Here is a 10,032-nt window from a genome sequence, read left to right as displayed (position 1 = left end):
ATGCTGGCAGACTCGAGCTCATCAAAACCGTTTTATTTAGCATTACAAACTACTGGTGCAAGCAAATCTTTCTGCCTCAATCGGTGTTAAACAAAGTTGAGCAGCTATGTTCGCGCTTCTTATAGAAAGGGGCTGATAAATCTGCAACCGGTGCAAGGGTGAGTTGGCAGCACGTTTGTTACTTAAAATCAGAAGGGGGCCTTGGAATTAAAGACTTGAAAACATGGAATAAAGCTTCTATGGTTTTCCTTATTAAAAAAATCTGGCAAGATAAGGGTCTTTATGGGTGGCTTGGATAAATAACTATGTTCTCAAAGGCAATGATTTTTGGAATGTTGATATATGTTCTTCTTCCAGCTGGAGCCTAAAGCGTATCTTCAAGCTACGAGCTACGACTTACCCCATTCTTACTACTAGAGCAGAGAAAATTACTTATATATGGGACACTTTTCGAGATAAAGACCTCAAGTTCCATGGCAAAAAATTATTTGGTTCCCTCTACACATTCCTAAATTTAGTTTAATCACTTGGATGACTTTACTTGATTGACTTCCAACTAGAGATAGACTCTACCATATGGGGCTTATTAGCTACCGTAAATGCATTCTCTGTGATGATCCATGTGAAACAAGGGAACATTTGTTCTTCTATTGTCCTATGGTTAATCAATTATGGACTGTTGTTTTCTCCTCCTCTGGCCTGCAATTCAATATTTGCTCTTGGGAAGATCTTATCATGTGGGCAAGCACTAACTGGAAAGGAAAATCCCTTCTAACTTTGATCATGAAACTTGCACTAACTGCTCTTATCTATACTCTTTTGGGATGAACGCAACAAACGATTGTTTCAAGATTGATCCAAAAACTTACAAGATCTTTTCCTTACCATTAAGGATGTTGTTAGACTACAATTGAGTGATATGAATATAAATAGGAATGATAGTGTTAATATTACTCTATGTGAGCATTGGGGTATAGAATGATCTGATTCTTTTTGTATAGGTTGATCTTTGTTTCTGAACTCTGATGTTTTTTGTAACAAGTTCTGTTCTTGGATAATAAAATAACGATTTATCCAAAAAAAAATATTTATTTTATTTCACCGACATTTGTTAGAAATTAAACACCCAAATCCATTCTTTTTCATCCGAAAACTAACCCAATAACTTCAAATGTTCACAAAATAGCCCAGTCATACACGTCATTCACAGACAAGTGTCAATTGTCACCCTCCGACCAGCGGTGGCATACACCTTCCCCCTATCAGAACCGTCACCATCTCGCGACACCAACCCCATCAACCAATAACTCAAACTCATAGTCGTTGTTCGTAAAATATGAAAAGATCATTCGAGAGCCCGTCTCTAATCTTAGTCATCGTTCAACGGTGTCGTGCATCGCCTGTACCAGCATGCTCACCGATATCTTGCGATTGAAACCCTAGTCACCTTCCGTTGAGACTCGTCGACGTATGTCGTGGAGATCCTGTTGAAGATTCGTAGGAAAACCCAATTTCATCCTCGAGTTTCGTCAATTTCAAGCCGAAATAAGCATCCGTTGGCCACACCGCCCCTCCCATTAAGTTCCCTGAGCCTTCTCGAGCAAAACCCAGTCGACTTTGTCGCCCCGTCATTGATCTTCCGTCAACCGCTGTTAAGGGTGAGTCTTCATTCGTTTTTCTCCATTACTTCTTGTTCTATTAGTTGCTTTTTGATCTGATTTGAGTTGAAATCAGCAAATGAGGTGTCATGGAATAATCGACCGACTAAAACCACCATTGTCGCCGCTGCACGGGTCGCCACACGTCGATAGTGCACGTGGGGCTCCTCTGCCGATCCAGTAGCCTTCTGGAACGGGTTCAGTCAGACTGTACCGGTCCAACTGAGTCAACTCATTGAGTCAACTCATTGAGTCAACTCATTGAGTCAACTCGTTGAGTCAACTCAAACAAAGTCTCAGGATACAACAACTGGATGATCAACTACAACAGCAAAAAACTTCTCTACTTTTGAGATATAAAACTTAATAAACTCGTGAATAACTTAGCAGGTTAACTTAGTATTTATAGGAGATTTTTAAGAGAGATTTACTCTATCTACATATATTTTAATATTCAAATTTAAACAGATAATAATATATTTTAATTTAAAATATTCAAAAGATAAAGTTATCTTTTACTATTCAAACTTAAATAGATATTATTTTAATTTGAAATATTCAAAAAAAATATAATTATCTTTAATATTCAAAGTTATGTAGGTAACAAATACATTTTTAATTTGACATATTCAAAGAATAATTATCCTACTAGTATTCAAATTAAAATATATATTAAGTTGTAATTCAAAAGGAACATGAATTTAATTTAAATATTAAATTTATCAATAAAATTTATTTTTTTTCCAACGTAACATTCTTGGCCAATCATCGAAAAATTTGTCTCAAATCAAACTTGAATTCAAATTGAATCAATCTAAATCAAATATTAATCATATTTAATCAAATCAAATTTAAATAACTCACGAACGTCTAAACTCATTAATCACCCTTACTCTCATTTATAACATGGGTTCATCCCTAGAGGCTACAACTTCTCTTACCTAACAAATAACTTCGTTTTTTACCGATGTCAAATAGGTATTCAAGGCCAAGGTCATCATACATTAATTTTATCAATTAGATAAATATGTAAATGATTAATATATATTTGCTTGATTAGTTGGTAATAATTTGTGATCGAAATTTAAAAGGTAATAATTTGTGATCGAAATTTAAAAGGTATTAATTTGGTCAATAATCTTTAAAGATGGTAATTAAAAGTTTTTAATTGATATATTATCTTTTTTAAATTATGAATTCAATACTCATTAAGAGTATAAAAAAAATTCTTCTATCGCGTAAGAATTGTTCGAAAAGAAAAGTCTAGTTTTCTCATGAGCAATTTTAGTTTTACAATGCATTACATTAATGAAAGGATAAACTACACGTTCAATATCTCAATTATTATTTTTATTCTGTTTTGATCGTTTAATTATTTTTTTTATAATATGAAGTAAATAGAAGATATTATATGTCCAAAGATAATTTTAAATCATTTGATATTAAATATTTATATCCTTACATTTTTAATATTCGAATCCAAAATCTTAATAAATAATAATAATTTATTTATCATTAAACTCACCCCCAAACATATGCGAAATCCTAGAAATTGAATAATCACAATCGGGCGGCAATTTGCTTATAAATTCATCTCAGCGACCACCTCTTGTCCGCCTCTTCGGAAAGAGTTTTACTCTGTTTCTATTGTAGCGTATCTCCTCCTACCAAAACCCTAAGCCTCTTCTCTATGGAGTTCTGGGATAAGCTCCTCTCTCTTTCATTTGTTTTTATTTGTACATTGTTATTTCTTATTAATTTTGCTTGTTTACATTTCTTCTGCTTTTAGAAGCTAATAGTTATTTTTTTGGAAGCTTTGATCTTGTTTTTAATTGGATTTTTTTCTCATTTTTACCGTCAATACATGATAGTAATATTATTTTTGAAAAGAGTTTTAGTATTTTCTCGTATCACTAGTTTTGCTTATTAGTATGATTTCACACATGCATGTTAAAGTGTTTCAGGTTCACTTCATCTCATTGTCATTGAATGGAAGCTTGTTTAGAATGTCAATGTACTTCTGTATTTTTATAGAATGTTTGAAGACCTCTACATTTGCTGATATTTTGTTTTTTGTTTTTTTTTTTTAATTTTGAACAAATGAATTTGATCACCTTTTGTGTTACTATTAGGTATTGAAGTTAAGGCTGGACAGCCGATCAAAGCAGACCCTGGTGCTGGTTATGTCATCCATCTTTCCCAGGTTTGAAGTTAATGAAGTAGATAATCATACTTATGCTTGATTTTTCTTGTTTTTAATGTCTCTTTTGTTTTAGGCATCACTTGGTGAGTCAAAGAACAAGGCAGAATCTGTTCCACTCTATGTGAATGCTAATGGGAAGAAGCCTGTTCTCGGAACACTTTCCCATCAGAATTGCCCCAATTATCTTTTCATCTAGTATTTGACCAAAAGTTTGAGCTTTCACACAACTGGAAAAATGGGAGTGTCTATTTCCTCGGTCACAAAACTTATGTTCCAGAGGAAGGATATCCTTTTATTAATTGGAATTAGTTTACCTATTTTCTTAATTACCATGTTTTTTTAAATAGATATGAAATGTTCTTGTTCAATCTTGTACTTCCTTGACTTCTCATGATCTCTTCTGTCACCACTGATGATTTTGGTGAGGCCACGAATAAAATTTGTCCTACTTTTTTTCTATTTTGGTAAATTATTTCTCATGTTTGTTATTCTTATTTACAGGTATATATAGTGATTAAGAAAGTATTGAGGAGGAGGAGGAGAATCCTCTGGTTGCTGCAGAAAATGGTAATTTCTCTTTCTACTGAGATTATATTAATGGTTGAAGATTTGATTATTTCATATTTCATCTGTTTAACGATTTTTCACAGGCTCCAGGGAATGCCAAGACAGATGCAAAAACCTCCAAGGCTAATGCTGGGAAACCAGAGGTTGTTAATAAAGCTGTCAAGATAGCAGAACCTAGCAAGAAAACTGAGGACGATGACTATGATTCTGAGGATGAAAGTAGTTATGATGAAGAAGATGATTCTAGGATGAAAGTAGTTATGATGAAGAAGATGATTCTAGGATGAAAGTAGTTCCGATGAAGATGATTCTTAGGATGAAAGTAGTTCTGATGAAGAAGATGATTCTGAGGATGAAGATGAGTCTGATGAGGTTTTTTCATAACTCGGCCAAAATTTTCAATTTATTCATTTTGCTGATAATGCATCATTTTTATTTATCTTCAATGTTCTTTGGTCCTGATTCTAATATCTGGTCTCCTTGGTTTTTGAGTTTTTAACTTTTTTGTGGCCGTTTCTTTCTTCGTATTATCATTGGTCTTGATTTATTTATTTATTTATATGAACAGATGTCCATGGATAGAAGTTCAGATGATGAGGATGAAGAGACACCTAAGAAGGTATCTTTGATAGAAGATAGCAGATGATCTTTTGGATTGTTAAATCTGACCTGATTCAATTGTTGTAATTCATGTTTCTTCTTTTCAAGGTTGAGTCAAGCAAGAAGAGACCTGTGGAAACTGCAACCCCTGCTTCTTCAAAAAAGGCTAAATCTGCAGTTACACCCCAGAAGACAGGTCATTCTTGTTGTACACTTGAAAATCTGCAGTATCATGTGTCATTTATTCCACACTTTATATCGGCTGCATACTCTTGTTCCAGGATTGACCTATTCATGTTTTATGATTTCTTGATTAAAGTTGCTTGTAATTGTACCAGATGGTAGGAAGGGTGGTCATACAGCGATACCGCATCAGCAAAGCAGGCTGGGAAAAATTGAGCAAAGACTCCAAGTCTGGTGGTCAATTCTCTTGCGGTTCTTAAGACTTAGATGAAGGGCTTCAAATTTTGATGAGTTACTAACTACATGAATGTTTCTTTGAGCAGGTCGGCCGGAGGTGGATTAAACTTAGTCAATGGGGGATTAAGCTTTAAAAAACTTTTGCGGGGTTGTTTCCCTAAGGGAAATTTTGAACTTCATTGAAGTTTTGCTTATTTCTATAGCAATTTGTATCTCCTATAATATTAAATACAGTGTCATTCAAACTAATATAGAATCAAGTCTTCTCGCAGAGCAGGTTCTCTACTAACCTTTGTGAAGAGTCTGAAAGCAATTACATATAATACGAATAATAGAATTTAATATCATCAATCATGTGTTTGACCTTGGTCATCATTTCATCGAGTTGTCTCGTTGTGGATGTAAATGAGATTCCGAGTTAATTGAGTTTGATTCGGTTAAAATTATCTTAAATTTGAACTCAAGATTTGTGGCCAATTTTTTCTTCGTATTATCTTTGCTCATTATTTTCTAATTATTTGGTATATGTGTTTAACCTTGGTTATTGATGTTTAAGTAATTTTTTCCCTATCAATCTTTTAAAAATAAAGATTTGGTAACTAGTATTATTGATTTATAGCAAATTAGCCATTCTACCATTAGTAGTCGTTATTAGAGTAATAAAATGTCAATATGGCACGATGCTGATTTATAACAAATTATTACTCTAAAATGTTATTAGAGTAAAAACATCATGTCATGCCCCGGCCCAGCCAACAAACAAATCTAAGCGGAACACAACTGATTCAACTTGCAAATGTTTTCCATGGTAATACAATTGAGTTACTCAAGAAGTCTTCAATCGATATTTAAAAAAAAAAAATCCTCCACATATGATTCTGGCTTGAACTTCGATATTCATTCTGTTCGTTTCAACAACTCATCAGAAAGTCGAACCGTTAAATCCAAAGAACGACCGCTGCATCAATAAAAAAACACAAAACAAACATCAAGCTGAGTTACTAGAAGTGAAGGATCAATTGAATGACAATTGTATTTCGGAGCACTGCTAACTACATCCAACAAAAGCCAAGCTCGTTTCATGCAAGTTACTGATAGTCATGATATAAATGCAAGTCCAATTGCATTGCTATGTTTCAATGACCTGAAGATACAATATGGTTCTTTAGATGCAGCACATAAAAACATATGTTAGAAAACGAAAAAAACACGGAAGTAGGCGAATGATATGTCTTCCTATTGGTATATATAAAATAAGATTGTGTTGAAGATTCGAAAATGATTCAACGTCAACAGAAGTCATATATATATATATCTGGATATTTCATACAAAGCTTCTACCACCGCAGTCATCTACAGATGAAACTACACCAAGGAATCAACTTTGAGCAAACAAGAATAAAGTCTCAATAGACTTGTGCACATTAAAATCATTTATATTTTGAAGAAAAAAAATCATCCTTTCTCACATTAAAATGAAATGGGGTTTCCTCTAGAATGAGATCAGTGAAAAGGAAGAGCTCGATAGAATGGTTCAACTACAAGGTCAATCCAAGTTTTATAACAGTGACTTCAAGTGGTAATGTAAAATCATAGTAAATTATCCACACAAAAGTTATAGAAAAGCAAGTTAGATACTTCACTCAGTTGCAAACAAGAATTTGACAATACAATTAAGAACTGCCAAAATGATTACATTTAGTTTGTACATGAAAAACAAATTCAAACTATTACGTTATTGCTTCGTCTCTTTGAACCCAAAACCAAGGGTTACCCTTTTGCTTGTACAGACAGTTCATTTCTCCTTGTTCCTATGAATAAATGTTGGCAACAATAATATTTTGGCTAAGGTTGAGTTCAAATTAAGTTCAGAAGAATTGGGATACTTCTTATGTGTATCTCCATAAAAAATGTTTCAAGCATTCAACAGAAACACAGCAAAATTCGAGAATTCTCTACTAAAATTTCCACACACAAAAAGCCCATTTTCCTCCCAAAAGATAAACTGAGAAAAGGAGCAAATAATCCAGGAATAGTATGGAATGAATAGAGTAAAAGCAGAGGGAAGAAAGGACCTGAACATCATAGAATTTGATGTAGAAGCGAGAGCTATCAATTGAGAGCTTGGTGTGAAGAACATCAGCGATGGTTGAACTGAGTTTGGAATTAACAGAAGGTCCAAGTCCACCAATAGAAATCAATTCTCCATACGCAGCGGGGGCTTCCGTCCCAGCAAATGCCATGGGAACTCCGCCATTGACCAAAATCATGACGTACTGTTAACCCATTTTATCCCCAAAAGAAAATAAGTAAATGAAAATAAAGGCATTAAAATTATAATAGACCAAAAAAGGAAAAGAGTAGATAAGAACAAACGGATTCAGGTTTGCCGATGATTTAGCAACGGCTTTGGAGGCGTCCTTGAGGATGTCAGAGGTGGTGACTGCGTCCACAGGTAAGTTTGTGTACAAATTCAAGGTCGGCATTTCTTCTTCTTCTCCTGCTGCTGCTGCTATTTTCTTCTAGAGTGATAGCTGTTGAAATAAGTGGTTTGAAATGTAACTTAAACAATGACTCGGATAATTCTAATATACATCGGTCTAATTTAAGATTAATTTGAGGTCATTTTAGATAAATCGAAAATAATAATTGAAAATATTATGAAAGTAATACACATTTTCTTGATGATTTATTTATTAATTATATATATTTTATAAACCGTCCAGAATTAAAATAATAATAATAAACACAGAAAAGTTGAAAAGAGGAGATTCTTGCTTTGGTAATCCATATTTGTCAAAAGTTGAGCTTAAGTGCCCGCCAATGCACTCTTAAACGTTGCTCTTAAGGCTCTATTTTATTTGCTGTCCTTACTTTTGTAGGTAACCCTTCCCTCATCCACCCCTTACCAAAATCATTTATTTAATTTATAATTCGTAAACCCAATTATAATGTTCACAGAATGAATATGATAGAAAAACACGAATACTATGTAAAACTATAAACATAAATTCATCTACAAACGACCAGATTTAATGATTTACCTAATTTTCAACTAGGGAATATCCACAACATTTCTGTTGAGCTTATACTAGTATGCCCTAAACGTGTAGGTTAAACTAGAAAATATAGACTCTTAATAATCAGTATCTACCGCAATAAATAATGGGTAATGTATACAAATTATCTTTGATTAGGGGATGTTGTTTTATTGAGTTCTTCCAACTATTAAAAGTTATAAAATAGTCCCACGATTATAGGGAGTTATTTTGTTGAGTCCCCTAACTATTAAAAGTTATAAAATTGTCATCTGACTATTCATATGTTTCAAACTCGTTATTTCCTGTAAAAAAAAATTGATGATCGTTTAAGCCGAACGTTAAACTATTGATTAAGATATAATGAAATCATATTTTAATTGTCTATTGGTATCGTCGTTGATTTCAAGCACTAGCTCGACAACATAATGTTTCAAACACTGACTCGACGACATAATGTAAACGAAGACTCAATCCACAAAATACACTTGAAACGGTTCAGTGATAAGATTTTATCATATCCAGTCAAGTTAACATCCAACTCAGATGGCTGTCAACTTTTTAACAAAAAAAAAATATGAGTTTGGAATATATGAACACTCGGGTGACCATTTTATAAATTTTAATAGTCATATGACTCAACAAATTAACACCTTATAATTAAGGGATTATTTTATAATTTTTTAATAGTTAAAGTACTCGACAAAACTAACATTGTGTAATTACAAGTAGACATCACACCTCAAAACTAACATAGAATTCTCAAATTCGTATATTTAAATAAAGAAGGTGAAACTTATAAGTGTTCTTCAACATTTGAAGAGAAAACAAATGAGGAAAGAAAATCGAAACCAATTCTTATTTGAACATGGTTTTTTACTTTTCACTTCAACATAAAATATTTGAGGATTTTATTCTACAAATGAGCATCACGAGCTCTCAATCAAGGCCTCATCTTCCATATCCATAAAATAATAAAATAACATATTTGAAAATATTATAAATCAATGATTGTCCTTTATTATTTAGTTGTATTTAAAACATTTTTTTATGAATCAATGAAAATAATATGTTTGATAAAGTTTAAATATGTTTATGTAGTTTATTAATAAAATATTAAATTAATTTTTTAAAAGACATAATAAGAACGTTTGTACAAATGATTATTTTAGACCTTTTTGAAAGCTTTTTTCTCCGTTGCATTTTAATTTTTTTCAAACGTTAGATGAAAATCATTAGTTGACTAATGTTGTTGATATGATATTATCATACGTTGTTGATGATGTGATATATGTCATATCATAATTTTAGTGATGTGCTACATGACACATCATTATTTTTTTTTGGTGATATTACACATGATATGTCATCACTTTTGATTACGTGACATATTTCACATCATCAATTGAACACATAAAAATACTATGTCAATAACATGAATTGATTATTAGTCAATTAGCGATTTTCATCTAATAAAATCTATTTTGATAAAAAAATTCAAATGTTAAAAAGCATAATGTTCCAACAACAACAAAAAAAGCAACGT

At 32.5% G+C, this 10,032-nt stretch overlaps 2 pseudogenes; one reads left to right on the top strand and one right to left on the bottom strand.

Annotated features, from left to right (window-relative positions):
* Positions 1-3,214: 3,214 nt before the first annotated feature.
* Positions 3,215-5,471, top strand: LOC120146505 (annotated as a pseudogene).
* A 748-nt stretch (positions 5,472-6,219) lies between these two features.
* On the bottom strand, positions 6,220-7,985 carry LOC120146506 (annotated as a pseudogene).
* Positions 7,986-10,032: the final 2,047 nt, after the last annotated feature.

This window comes from Hibiscus syriacus, unplaced genomic scaffold (genome assembly GCF_006381635.1).
Source record: "Hibiscus syriacus cultivar Baekdansim isolate YM2019G1 unplaced genomic scaffold, ASM638163v2 tig00110929_pilon, whole genome shotgun sequence".
Taxonomy (NCBI): Eukaryota; Viridiplantae; Streptophyta; class Magnoliopsida; order Malvales; family Malvaceae; genus Hibiscus; species Hibiscus syriacus.
Note: the sequence above shows the minus strand (reverse complement) of the source record. Positions and strands in the feature narration are given on the sequence as shown.